This window comes from Hyla sarda, chromosome 9, assembly GCF_029499605.1.
Source record: "Hyla sarda isolate aHylSar1 chromosome 9, aHylSar1.hap1, whole genome shotgun sequence".
Taxonomy (NCBI): Eukaryota; Metazoa; Chordata; class Amphibia; order Anura; family Hylidae; genus Hyla; species Hyla sarda.
The window spans coordinates 101,111,448-101,126,534 of NC_079197.1; positions in this window are offsets into that span (position 1 = coordinate 101,111,448).

Here is a 15,087-nt window from a genome sequence, read left to right on the forward strand (position 1 = left end):
TCCAACAGATGTCGCCACTCCTCTAAGGCGAGCTTTATAGCAAGCAGTTCACGATCTCCGATGGAGTAGTTTCTCTCAGTTGGCGAGAAGGTTTTAGAAAAGAACCCACAGGTCACAGTTTAACCCTTGACACTTTTCTGGGTAAGAAGGGCGCCTGCTCCAATGGAGGAAGCATCAACCTCCAATTCAAAAGGTTTTCCCGGATCTGGTCTTGATAGAACGGGAGCTGAAGCAAAAGCAGACTTTAAGCTGGAGAAAGCTTCCTTGGCCTCAAGAGGCCACAACTTCGGGTTAGCGCCCTTCTTGGTGAGAGCTACAATGAGAGCAACCACAGAAGAAAAATGTGGGATGAACTGACGATAGTAGTTTGCAAATCCCAGCAAATGTTGAATAGCCCGCAGACCAGTAGGGCGAGGCCAATCAAAAACCGCAGACAATTTTATTGGATCCATTTGCAGTCCTTGATGGGAGACAATGTATCCTAGAAAAGGAAGACTGGATTTCTCAAAAAGGCATTTCTCCAGTTTGGCATAGAGATGATTCCTCCAAAGGCATCGTAGGACCAGACGGACATGAGTATGATGCTCCTGCAAGTTGGAAGAATAAATCAGTATTTCATCCAGATAAACGACTACACAGGTGTAGAGAAGGTCGCGGAAGATATCATTGACGAATTCCTGGAAAACAGCTGGAGCACTGAAAAGGCCAAAAGGCATCACAAGATACTCAAAATGTCCATTGCAGGTGTTGAAAGCCGTTTTCTATTCGTCTCCCTCTCGAATTCGAATCAGGTTGTAGGCACCACGTAAATCCAGTTTGGAGAAGACTTTGGCCCCCTGAAGACGATCAAAAAGTTCTGAGATCAGAGGAAGAGGATAACGATTCTTGACCGTGATCTTGTTGAGACCTCTGTAATCAATACAAGGACGGAGAGAACGGTCCTTATTGCTGACAAAGAAGAACCCGGCTCCGGCCGGAGAAGAAGACTTCCAGATAAATCCTTTTTGGAGGTTCTCTTGGATAAACTCTTGCATGGCTTGAGTCTCAAAGGATAGATTCTACCCCGAGGTGGCATAGTCCCAGGCAGTAAATCAATTGGGCAATCGTAAGGACGATGTGGAGGCAAAGTCTCGGCCTGTCTTTCACAAAAGACATCAGACCAGGGGTAGGCAGACCAGGCATGGGAGAAATAGCAGAAAGAATTTTAGGCTGGACCAACTCTAGACAACGATTATGGCAGTATTGTCCCCAGCGAGTGACCTCTCCGGATTTCCAGTCAAGCTGCAGGGAATGGAGTTGGAGCCAAGGAAGACCGAGAAGTATCTAGGAAGTACAATGTGGTAGTACAAAGAATTCAATCCCCTTCTTATGTGAGACTCCCACCTGCAGAAGAAGAGACTCTGTGCGATATAGTACTCTACAGTCCAGATTTTGTCCAGTGACGGAAGAGATGAACAGGGGCTTGGCAAGGTGACTCACTGGAAGGCGATTTTTATGTACAAGAGAGGCATCAATAAAATTGCCAGCAGAACCAGAGTCCAAAAATGCTGTAGCGAAGAAAGAAGTCTGGGCAGAAACGTGGACTTGTACGGAGATATTCAAATGAGAAGAGACGGTGCACACGCCCGGAGAAGTCCCTCCTACATAACCTGGGTTCAGAGGTTTTCCTCGATACTAAGAACGGGAAGGACAGTCTTTGAGGAAATGCTCCGCACTGGCACAGTACAGACACAAACTCTTGCTGAGACGTCTGGATCTTTCCTCCAGTGTGAGACGAGTATGAAGCTTTGGCATAGCCTTATCAGAAAATCCACTTTTTTTTGGAGCTCCTCCTGTCTTTCGGAGAAACGTACATCAATTTGTGCGGCCAAACGGATCAGCTCACACAGGTTAGATGGAGAATCTTGTGCAGCAAGAGCGTCCTTTATACTACTAGAAAGTCCTTTTTTAAATATAGCACACAAGGCCTCGTCGTTCTATACAAATTTTGAAGCAAGGATACGAAACTAGACTGCATAGTCTCCCACGGAGGAAGTTCCTTGACTTAGGTTAAGAAGAGCTGACTCGGCAGAGGAGACACGTGCAGGTTCTTCAAAAACGCTGCGGAATTCAGCCAGGAAAGCAGTGAGGTTGCATGTAATTGGATCGCTAGGATCCCAGAGTGGAGTAGCCCAGGCCAGAGCCTTCCCAGACAAGAGACTGATCACAAAGACCACCATAGCACGCTCCATAGGAAACTGATCCGTTATGAGCTCCAGGTGCAAAGAGCACTGCATCACAAAGCCTCTACATTGCTTAGAATCTCCGTCAAACTTTGTGGGAAGGGGAAAACGAAGCTTTGTAGCTGAAGGAACTGTAGGGAACAGAGGAGACTGCTGCTTCGCCATGGCGGACAGTTGATTTAATTGCTGCGCCTGGTGGGCCAACTGCTGCGACTGACGGACCACTTCAGAGGAGAGATGGGAATTCTCAGGCAGGGGTACCTCAGTGGGATCCATGGCCGGATCTTACTGTAAGACTCACCGCAGACGGCAGGTACCCAGGGAGTAGTAGATCCGTAATACCACGGTAGTCAGGAACAGGTAATGTAGTAGATACGCTAGACCTGTGTGGCAGATGATGCGGGCCTTGCCAGGGAGCGGAGTCTAAGGTGCCGCTGTTTTTCACCAGAGCCCGCCGCAAGGCGGCTTGGGCTTGCTGCGGCAGGCGACACCCAGGTCGCTACCCCTGGCACGACTCAACCACACAGGCGGCTGAGGTGAAGCATGGTACAAAAGGAACAGGCAGGACGTAGTCAGGCAGGCTAGAGGTCAGGGCAGGCGGCACAGGAGCGTAGTCAGAAGGGTAGCAGAAGGTCAATAGGCTGGAGGCTAGAAACACGGTTGGGTCACGGAATGCAAAAGGTCTGGTACACGGCAAGGAATAACGGGAACAGCTTTCTCTAAGGTGCAAGGCAAACAAAGATCCGGCAGGGGTGCTAGGGAGGAGGGAAAACTTATAAAAAAGGTGCATGTGCAAATACTAATTACGGGCGCACTGGCCTTTTAAATTTCAAAGCTCCGGCGCACGCTAGAAGTTGGGGGCGTGCGCGTCAGAGCAGAGGGACAGGCCAGGGACGGAGGTGAGTAACGGGCTGGGACTCGCATGCGAGCGCGTCCCACGATGCGAATCCCAGCCCCGCCGGGAGCTTAGACACGGGAGAAGATGCAATCACGGCCGGAATATCCGGCCGGAGCGTTGCTTGTTATATATATATATATAGAGAGAGATGCAAATCAAAAAATGTTGCAGTATCTTGTAATACTTTTTGTATTGGACTAACAGAACTTTGTAGAGACAAGCTTTCGGGATTCCTCCCTTTATCAAGTCCAAAGCAAATCTAAGCTCACAAGCAGAATACACAGGTTACATCTCAAATATGCAGGGGTTAAGACAATAGATGTGGGGAATTCACACTAAGATGGGCCATAAATTGTCCTGCTATAGGTACATAGACTAAATAGATAAGGGTGAGAAAAAGGGGGAGGGAGGGGGGAGCAGGGGAGAGACTGGTAATTAAGCAAGACATAGTGAGATACAAAAGAGTAAATACAGTACAGTACAGGCTATAAGAAATTTTGATAATGAGATAAGAAGCTCAAATCCACATTGAGTCCCCTGTTTTTCGAGTCAAAAAACAGTATCATTTTGGCTTCAAATGTCTTTCTCTCTTGTGTGTTTATGAAGTTCCCTCTCAGTATCTTAATTGTAAGGTCATGTATGGAGAGGCCTGTTTGAGTAAAATGATGTCCAACTGGGGTGCAGTAGTCATTCTTTATGGCGGTTGATGGAATATCTGTGTAGATTCATACTTTCGTAGAGTTTCCGTCCGGTTTCACCAATGTAGCATCCCATGTCACACTTGGTGCATTGTATCATATAGACCACATCTGGAGATGTGCAGGAGTATAGTCCTCTAATGTTATATGTCTTGTTGTTGTGGGTGGCTTCCATCTTGGTGCAGATATGTTGGCAGAGTTTACAGCGAGGTTTGGTGCAGGGTTTGGTCCCATTCTCTGTGTCTGTTCTTTCTGTAGGTAATTTTCGGCTGACCAGCTTTTGTTTTAAATTGTGTGGTTGTCTGAAGGCCAAGATGGGAGGTTCAAGGAAGATTTCTTTTATAATCTCATCTTCCGCAAATATCGGCTGCAGGTCCTTGATAATTTTGCGTATTTCTTCAAGGGCCGAATTGTATGTGGCTACCAGTGGTACGCGTGGTGACTGTTGTATCTCTCTGTATTGTAGCATGTGTTCCCGTGGTGTTTGAAGGGAGGAGTTGATTATCCTTGGTTTGTATCATTTTTGTTTAAATTTCTCAGACAGTGTTTGTAGGTGCTGGTCTCTGTCATCAGAGTTGGAGCAGATGCGATGGTACCTGGTAGCTTGGCTGTATATGATGCCTTTCTTTGTGTGTGAAGGATGGAAACTGGATTTATGTGGATAGCTGGATCGGTCTGTGGGTTTTCTATATACAGACGTTTGTAGTGTGTTCCTGTTTATTGTGACAGTAGTGTCCAGGAAGTTCACACTTTCTGTAGAGAAGTCCATTTTGAGTTTGATAGGTGGATTGAATGTGTTAAAGGCATCATGAAACTTTCTAAGTTTTTCTTTTCCTTCTGTGCAGATGATGAAAATATAATCGATGTAACAGTAGTATCTGTAGGGTTTGTGAAGTTGTGTGTCTAGAAATCGTTGTTCAAGGTCAGCTAGGAATAGGTTGGCATATTGTGGTGCCATCCTGCTCCCCATTGCAGTGCCCATCATTTGTAGATATATGTTACTGTTGAAGCTGAAGTAGTTGTGTGTTAGAATGAATTCTATGAGTTTAATTATGACTCCAGGGCTGTATTTCCGGTTGTGGGTTTGGGATGAGAGGAACAGGGAGCAGGCATCAATTCCATCTCTGTGAGGGATGTTGCTGTACAGGGATTCTACATCCATTGTTACTAATATGGAGTTGTCAGGCAAATTTGTAATCTGATTGAGTTTGTTAAGAAAGTCAGTGGTGTCCTGTAAGAAGCTGCTGGTGTTTTTGACAAAGGACTTTAATAGGTTTTCTACTAAGCCAGAGATCTGTTCTGTTAATGTGTCCATACCTGTTATTATTGGTCTGCCTGGGTTTCCGGTTTTGTGGATTTTTGGAAGCATGTAGAATGTCACTGTCATGGAATTAGTGGGTATGAGTGTCTCTAATCCTTTCTGTGACTTTTTCTGGAAGGATTCAATCAATTTCTTCAATTCCAGAGTGTATTCTTTGGTGGGGTCTTCTGTCAGTTTCTTGTAGCATGTAGTGTGTGACTATTGTCTGTTTCCCTCTTTGATATAATCCTCAGTGTTCATTATCACCACTGCTCCTCCCTTGTCTGCTGGTTTGATTATGTTTTGATTATTCCTTAAGTTTTTGATGGCGTCTGTTACTAGTTTTGAGAGATTGTAGTTGGTTTTATAATGGTGTTTTGTTACCAAGGATACTGTTCTTAATCTGAAAGTTGCAATGTAGCTTTCCAGTTTGCTGTTGCGTCCTGGTGATGGAGTAAAATTAGAATTCTTTTTCTTGATATTGTAATCCAGGGTTGTTGTAGTACTGTCCTCTTTCTTATGAAAGTACTCTTTTAGTCGTAGTCTCCTAAAGAATACTTCCAAGTTTGATGTCATCCAGTTTAGTGCTTGGACAGAATGATAGACCTTTAGAGAGCACAGATCTCTCAGAGTTGGATAGTTCCTAATCTGAAATATTTATAATCCCTGTGTTGTCTGTATTGTTGTCAGGAGTAGTAGTCATATTGTTGTCAGGAGTAGTAGTCATATTGTTGTCAGGAGTAGTGGTGAGATCGTTGGCTGTTTCAGGTATTCCATTGCTTGTAGTGATCCTGGTTTCACTCTCTGCATGGCGTTGGTTGAAATTTGGAGAGAGTTTCCTGAGATACTGATATATAAAATTGTGTAGGAGAGTAGCATAACCATTCAGTTCAAAATGTGGGTGCAGGCTGTTTGAGCCTGGGTCAGAAGCTCCAATGTGGACACCAGCATAAAGCCAGCAGCACTCCAGTTGAGATGAATCAGTGTGTGGCTTTATTCATGGCAAGGAGCAACGTTTCAGCTGTTTTACATGGCCAATGAAACAATTAAACTGATTCATCTCAACTGGAGTGCTGCTGGCTCTTTGTTTGAGATATATATATATATATATATATATATATATATATATATATATATGTTTATAGTTCATTGATGTAATTTTAATTTTTAAAATTTTGTGCATAATATTTTAATGCAGAGGCATACCAACGTGGGCCTCAAAGACCATTATCACTTCAACATGGTAAGGCTCACCTAACGACATATTTATGGAGCTCAGCTATACAAGCATGTTTCTTATAAGGCTAAGGTTCATGGTGACTTACCATTATAGTTCTAAATTTTCTATAGCAGGCAAATATAAAAGAACTGCTTTTTATCATTCTGTAAGTAAAGAGAAAAAAGGAAGTCGGCAGAACCCAATAGCCCTATGATGCATGTGCACTATAGTCCTAGCAACAGCTGCAGGTCCCACAGTGGTGCTCAGCATAATATGAAGACAAGTCCATGATATAAACAGTAAATTACAGAAAAGCGGTAACTCACTGGCTCAGTGCAATCAGGCTTCTTTATTCTTTAAAAATGTAGGTTATTCATAGACAAGCATGTCTAAAAATCGGGATGGTAAAGACGCTTCACATCTTCAAACAGCAGACAACAGGTAACACCGTTCCGCACAATGCGTGTGCTTCTACAGACCTGCCCCCTTCCTGCATGTCAGCTATGAAGTACTCACCTTCAGTGACGTGAGCAGGACAGGTGAGTTACAATGAAAAAGATAGTAACAGAATTACAAAAAAAATAAAAATAAAACACTAAAATCAACTTTGTTATTCAGTCCTAACAATTTTCGGGCTTTCGTTTTTAGGATGAGATAGGCTTCACGCTGTAAAAGCTTCCTATGTCTATCTTCTTCTTGTCACTCTAGTTCCAAAAAAACTAAAAACTGAAATATCTCTATTATGTTGCGTTTTTACATGATTGAACAATCTGGGTGAACCCTTACCAGATTTCACAGACCAAACATGCTCTCTGAATCTGGTAAAAAGGGGTCTAATTGTGCTGCCTAGATAAAATAACCCACAACTACAAACAATGGCATAAACAATAAATTTGGACCTACGAAAAATCTGTGATCTTGAAATCAACGCCTCCCAGCTTTATTTGTTTACACGGCTGGAAATTCAAGCACCAATTACAGTTGTCGCATGTGTAATTGCCGCTAGGTTTGGACCCAACTAACTAATTGGTGGAAGTAGAACTCTTAAAGCGACTGCAGGTCAGTTCATCTCTTAGGCTTTTACTTTTCCTGAATGTAATGATAGGTTTCTTCAGCTGAGCAGCACCAATAGGAGGGTCTTTTCAACCAGGGGCCAATTATTCAAAATTACCTTTCTAATGGTATTAGCTACAGAACTAAATTTAACCCCTTAAAGGAGTACTCCACCCCTAGACATCTTATCCCCTATCCAAAGGATAGGGGATAAGATGTCAGATTGCCGCGGTCCCGCTGCTGGGGACCCCCGGGATCCCCGCTGCGGCACCGCGCTATCATTACAGCACAGAGCAAGTTCGCTCTGTGCGTAATGACGGGCGATACGGGGGACGGAGCAGCATGACGTCATGGCTCCGCCCCTCGTGACATCACGGCCCGTCCCCTTAATGCAAGTCTATGGGAGGGGGAGTGACGACCGCCACGACCCCTCCCATAGACTTGTATTGAAAGGGGCGGGCCGTGATGTCACGAGGGGCGGAGCCATGACGTAACGATGCTCCGGCCCCTGTACTGCCCATCATTACGTGCAGAGCGAACTCGCTCTGCGCAGTAATGATAGCACGGTGCCGCAGCGGGGATCCCAGGGGTCCCCAGCAGCGGTACCGCAGCGATCTGACATCTTATCCCCTATCCTTTGGATAGGGAATAAGATGTCTAGGGGCGGAGTACCCCTTTAAGGACCCAGGGTTTTTTCATTTTTGCACTTTTGTTTTTTCCTTCTTACCTTTAAAAAATCATAATTGTTTCAATTTTGCACCTAGAAAATCCAAATGATGGCTTATTTTTTGCACCACCAATTCTACTTTGTAATGACATCAGTCATTTTACCCAAAAATCTATGGCGAAATGGAAAAAAAATCATTGTGCGAAAAAATTTAAGAAAAAACACAATTTTCTAACTTTTGGGGGCTTCCGTGTCTACACGGGTACATTTTTCATTATAAATGACTACTTCTCTTTATTCTGTAGGTCCATACAATTAAAATGATACCCTACTTATGTAGGTTGGATTTTGTCGTACTTCTGGAAAAAATCATAACTACATGCAGGAAAATGTATACGTTTAAAATTGTCATCTTCTTACACCTACAACTTTTTTATGGGGCGGTATGAGGGCTCATTTTTTGCACAGTCATCTGAAGTTTTTAGCGGTACCATTTTTGTATTGATTTGATAGTTTTTTATTCATTTTTTCATGATATAAAAAAGTGATTAAAAATACGCTATTTTGGACTTTGGAATTTTTTGGCGCACACGCCATTGACCGTGCGGTTTAATTAACTATATATTTTTATAAATCATACATTTCCGCACGCGGCGATACCACATATGTTTATTTTTATTTATATTGTTTTTTTTAACCCCTTAAAGGGTAGCTCCCACCATCCTATTTTTTTTTTTTTTTTGCTAAACCAGCCCCGCATACCCCGTTCCCTCATTACACTTGCAGTTACTGCAGAGTCCGGCAGCGGGCGTGCAGGGACAGCGGCGGCAACGAGGTGGCGGCGGCGATGTGCGGGAGGAGTGGCCTCCCAGCCAGTGGCCAGGGAGCCAATGCGCTCGCTCCCACCTGTCTGTCTGATTGACAGGCAGGGAGCGAGTGCAGCCTAACTGAAAAAGGACTGATTGCCACTCCAAAATCAGTCCTTTTTCAGTGGCCGGTTTTTAAATGTGAATTAAACCTTTTTAATGAAAAAAAAAATAATAAAAGTATATTAGAGATATGTTGTAGTACATAAGAACTACAACATATCAAAAAATAAAGTTGGTGACAGTGCCGATTTAAGGGCCCAGGGTTTTTCAGTTTTTGCATTTTCGTTTTTTCCTCCTTACCTTTCCTCCTTTTACCTTTTTTGGACTTTGGAATTTTTTTACCTGTACGCCATTGACCATGCGGTTTAATTAACGATATATTTTTATAGTTCGGACATTTACGCACGCGGCGATACCACATATGTTTATTTTTATTTACACTGTTTTACTTTTTTAATGGGAAAAGGGGGGTGATTCAAACTTTTATTAGGGAAGGAGTTAAATGATCTTTATTAAACACTTTTTTTTTGCAATGTTATAGTTCCCATAGGGCCTATAACATTACATACACTGATCTTTTACACAGATCACTGGTATGTATTAACACGCCTGTGATCAGTGTTATCGGCGCTTGACTGCTCCTGCCTGGATCTCAGGCACGGAGCAGTCATTCGCCGATTGGACACCGAGGAGGTAGGTAGGGTCCCTCCCGGTGTCCTGTAAGCTGTTCGGGACGCCGCGATTTCACGGCACCGGTCCCGAACAGCAAGACTGAGCAGCCGGGATAGTTTCACTTTCGCTTCAGACGTGGTGGTCAGCTTTGATCGACGCATCTGAAGGGTTAATACAGGGCATCACCGCGATTGGGGATATCCTGTATTAACCGCGGGTCCCGGCCATTGATGGCCACCGTGTGACCCCGCGGCATATCGCGGGAGCCGGCGCAGGAAGTAAATATACGTCCTTCGTCTTCAAGGAGTTAAATGGGAAAAGGTGGGTGATTCGGACTTTTATTAGGGAAGGGGCTAAATGATCTTTATTCACTTTTTTCTTATAGGAAACCATTGATCAATGAATCTGCCGCTTGACTGCTCATGCCTGGATCTCAGGCACTGAGCAGTCATTTGGCGATTGGACACCAGGAGGCAGGTAAGGGCACCCTCCTTGTGTCCTACAGCTGTTTGGGATGCCGCGGTTTTACAGCGGCGGTCCCGAATATCCCCAAGCTAACCAGCAGCATTTTAGTGTCACTTTAGACGCGGCGATCAACTTTGAACGCCGCGTCTAAAGGGTTAATAGCGCGCTGCACCGCCGTTGTTAGAGACTGGGCCCGACCTGCTATGACGCGGGCCACAGCGTGGCCCCGCGTTATAGAACGGGAGCGGACTCAGGACATACAGGTATGCCCTGAGTCCTTAAGGGGTTAAAGGGGTATTCCAGGAAGAAAAATTTTATATCAACTGGCTCCGGAAAGCTAAACAGATTTGTAAATTACTTCTATTAAAAAATCTCAATCCTTCCAGTAGTTATCAGCTGCTGAAGCTGAGTTGTTCTTTTCTTTCTGATAACAATGCTCTCTGCTGACACCTCTGCTTGTCTCAGGAACTTTCCGAAACATTAGAGGTTTTCTATGGGGGTTTGCTCCTACTCTGGACAGTTCCTGAGATAAGCAGAGGTGTCAGCAGAGAGCACTGTTGTCAGACAGAAAAGAACAACTCAACTTCATCAGCTGATAACTACTGGAAGGATGAAGATTCTTTAATAAGTAATTTACAAATCTGTTTAACTTTCTGGAATACCCCTTTAAAGGAAAAGCAGAAACGTTCATCATTTATCATCCACAATGGGGATATCTTAGGAGCTTATCATTTAGTTTACCATTCTGTAACATATTAGTGAAACTATAAGTAATAAAGTTGTAGCTAGATGTTTCTTGAACTGGAGAAAAATGTATCTTGCAGCTCCCTGGCAAAGCAGAGTGGCATGTTGTTGCTCCCTACCTGTCCCTCAGAACCTGGGGCACATTCCCTGTCAAACTGCCCCTCCCCAGCTACATCCCTGACAAGTGACCTTATATAGGATGTTGTGGTTAGTGGGGGAATCATTCATTACTGATATCACCTTTTAGCTATAAAAAAAAAAAAAATACCACGCAGAGAACAAAATTAAGAATTTTCTATTCATAGCTTTGATGCAGAAGATATATAACATCACATCGAATAAACTCAAGGCAAAACACACATGGAGACAGGGGAACATTTACTGCTAAGCCACTGATGGCACAATTGTCTCCAAATAAAATCTGAACATTAACACAGATTGTGGTCTATAATATATTACAACTTTTCCTCTGAGGGAAATCTGCTTTTTATTCAACGGCAACTTTTAATTACACATGTGATTTGTTTTTAATAATAGGAGGAAGGCTCACAGTCAGACATAAATATGAATTAATGGAGCTCCGGCTTGCAATTTATTCATAAATGTCTCAATAAAACGCTATGATTTAATTCTCTCAGTTAACCTCTTTTGTACTGACGGGCTCCTTCATGAAAACTGTAATAATTATAATATAAATTACTGAATTCCAAATTAATATTGGGACTTGATGGCATAGGTACTGCGCTCCTATAAACAACAGATATTGTTTGTTTTTCATAGGGTAACTGCAATTTGGGTCACCAAGACAACAGAGACACTTTTTTTTAACATGGCTCCTTTCACACTATACTGTTGCTCCCTTACAAAGACCCGTTACAATGTCCCATTTAGAAAACCATTAAAATCGGGCGTTAAAAAATCCCATTAAAGTCTATGGCATTTTTTGATTATCCGTTCTCACCCGTTATAGCCCGTTATGACTAAAGGATGTTATTTGTGACGGGAGAAAAAAGTCACATGCACTAATTTTTCTCCCGTCACAAATAACGTCCATTAGTCATAACGGGCTATAACGGGTGAGAACGGATAATCAAAAAATCCCATAGACTTGAATGGGATTTTTTAACTCCCGTTTTTAAGGGTTTTCTAAACGGGACATTACAACGGGCCTTTTTAACGGAGCAGCAGTATAGTGTGAAAGGAGCCTAAGATGGGGGGAGGAGGAGTTGTTTCCCAAAAAAACAATGATTATGCTTATAGAAAACAAACAGAATCTAGGGACTGTAGGGGAGATTAATCAAAACTTGTCCAGAGGAAAAGTTGCTGATCATCATCAATACCTTCCCAGCATCCTCACACTGCAGCACTGCCGATCTCCAGGAAGGTAAGGAGACCGAGGATCGGATGCTGGAGGTGGTGTACTATTGATGAGGAGGAGAACGAAGAAGGGTCCGTGGGGTGGGGGTGCAATCATGATGATGAGGAGAGCCAAGATGGGAAGGTGGGGTGTGGGGAGGCAATGATGAGGAGAGCCAGGATGGGGGGGGGAGGCAATGATGAGGAGAGCTAGGAGGGAGGGTTGTGGGGAGGCAATGATGATGAGGGCGGGGGGTGCAATGATGAGGATACCAAGAATGGAATTCCAATGATGATGATGATGATGAGGGGGGGTGCAATGATGAGGAGACTGAGGAAGGGTGCAGGGGGTGCAATGATGAGGAGACTGAGGATGGGGGGGGATAATGATGAGGAGACTGGGGGTGAGGGGAATGATATGGAATGTGGGGGTGAAGAGACCAAGGATGGGTGGGAGGGTGTTGATAGTTGTGTGGGGTGATGATGAGACCAAGGGTGGGGTGTATGGGGTGATGAGGATACAAGGATGTGGTGGGGGGGTGTATGAGGTTGTGTATGGGGTGATAAGGAGATCAAGGATGAGGCAGAGGGGAGGGGGCATTTGGGTAATAAGCTGACCAAGCATGGGGTGGGGGGTGAGGGGTTGAGAAGACAGAGGATGGGGTGAGGGGTATGCAGTGTATGGCAGTATTATTTTCAGGGGGTACAGTGTGTGGCAGTATTATATCCAGAGGATACAGTGTGTGCCAGTATTATATTCAGAGGGTACAGTGTGTGGCAATTTTATATTCAGGGGGTACATTGTGTGGCAGTATTATATTCAGAGAGTACAGTGTGTGGCAGTATTATATTCAGGGGGTACAGTGTGTGGCAGTATTATATTCAGAGGGTACAGTATGTGGTAGTATTATATGCAGAGGGAACAGTGTGTGGCAGGAATATATTCAGGGGGTACAGTGTGTGGCAGTATTATATTCAGGAGGTACAGTGTGTGGCAGTATTATATTCAGAGAGTACAGTGTGTGGCAGTATTATGTTCAGGGGGTCCAGTGTATGGCAGTATTATATTCAGGGGGTATGTTGTGTGGCAATAATATATTTAGAGGGTACAGTGCTTGGCAGTATTATATTCAGGGGGTACAGTATGTGGCAATAATATATTTAGAGGGTACAGTGTGTGGCAGTATTATATTGAGGGGGTACAGTGCATGGCAATATTATATGCAGGGCTACAGTGTGGGGCAATAATATATTTAGAGGGTACAGTGTGTGGCAGTATTATATTCAGGGGAACAGTGTATGCAGTATTATATTCAGGGGGATAGGTTGTGACAGTTTTATATTCAGGGGGTACAGTGTGTGGCAATAATATATTTAGAGGGTACAGTGCTTGGCAGTACTATATTCAGGTGGTAAAGTATTTGACAGAATTATAATGTGTTATAATGAATATTGTCTTAATACAGAAGATTAGGATGTGCTGACAAATTAAGGAAACAATGATGTCTGGGCGTCAGACTCTGCAGAGAAGATGTAGCTGGAAGAAGACCTGGTGTCTGGACCAGATGAAGAAGAAATGACAACAGGTCACTGATATTGTGTTTTCTCCTGACTGTTGCATCAGCTGGAGTCACTTGTATGTTCTGCAGTTATGATGGGAGCTCTGGATCTCCAGCTGTTGCAAAAGTGCAACTTCCATAATTCCTAAGGCTCTTCAGACATTATGGGAGTGGTAGCTTTGCAACAGCTGGAGAGCCACTTAAACCAAGGTGGTCGGTGGAGGTCCCATCAGTCTGACCTCCACCATAAAAATGGGCTGCTTATTCTAAACTGCCCAGGCCTAGTTTTGGTCCCCAGTCTGGCTCTGCCTGAAAGTTACTTAAAGGGGTACTCCACCCCTAGACATAATATCCCCTATGTAAAGGATAGGGGATAAGATGCCTGATCGCGGGGATCCCACTGCATCGTGACATCATGGCTCCGCCTCTCATGACATAATGACCCACCCCCTCAATACAAGTCTATGGGAGGGGGCGTGGCGGCATTAAGACTTGCACGATGCTCCGGCCCCTGTGCCACCCGTCATTATGCACAGAGCGAGTTTGCTCTGTGCAGTAATGACAGTGGGGTGCTGCAGCTGAGATCCCGGGGGGTCCAGCCTTTGGATAGGGGATAACATGTCTAGGGGGCGTATAACCCCTTTAAATCACTGTGTATTCTCCTGAGCGTGTCCCATCAGTGCTGTAGTCACTGATATATTTGTGCGGTCGAGTAAGGGGGTCATCCGGGAATCGGGGAAGCAGGTCGTCAGGGGGTAGGGGGGCCCAGGATAATTTTTTGTATCAGAGCCCTGTGGTTTCTAGCTACACCACTTGGTTGGACATATGTGAATGAGCCCTAAGAAAGTGTGTCTCTCATATGGAAGGTTTCAGCAATGTAGGCACTTGTCCTTGACTAGGCCCAATGCAAAATGTAGGCAGTGTAGGCTTTAGACCCTGGCTATGCCAAATATAGGAGGTTTTGTTTTCTGTTGGAGCTAGGAATAAGGCCTGGCACTGGGAAATTCTCACTCACTTTCCAAATAAGAACCATCCCAATCTGTTCAAGGACCTGCTAATGTGGTGCAGGGCTAGATAGGGCATGTGCCCCCCTCAGAATTGATCCTTGAGGATCAGCTAATCTGCCATCAATCTTCCTCGGCACCGTACAGGCCCAAATAGTTCATCGGTCCCAGATTTGCTCACCTCCTTGCTTCTAAGTCACTAATCAGGCCCTAAAGGTTAGTGAGAATACAGTTCTACTGACTGACAGCCCCTCGATGGCTCCCAAAGTGAAGTTTTTTATAGGTCTTACATTCTCTTTAATGGCTGTCACAGTGTACATCGACAATGCCAGTATGCTACCTATGAGATTTGGATGGGGCT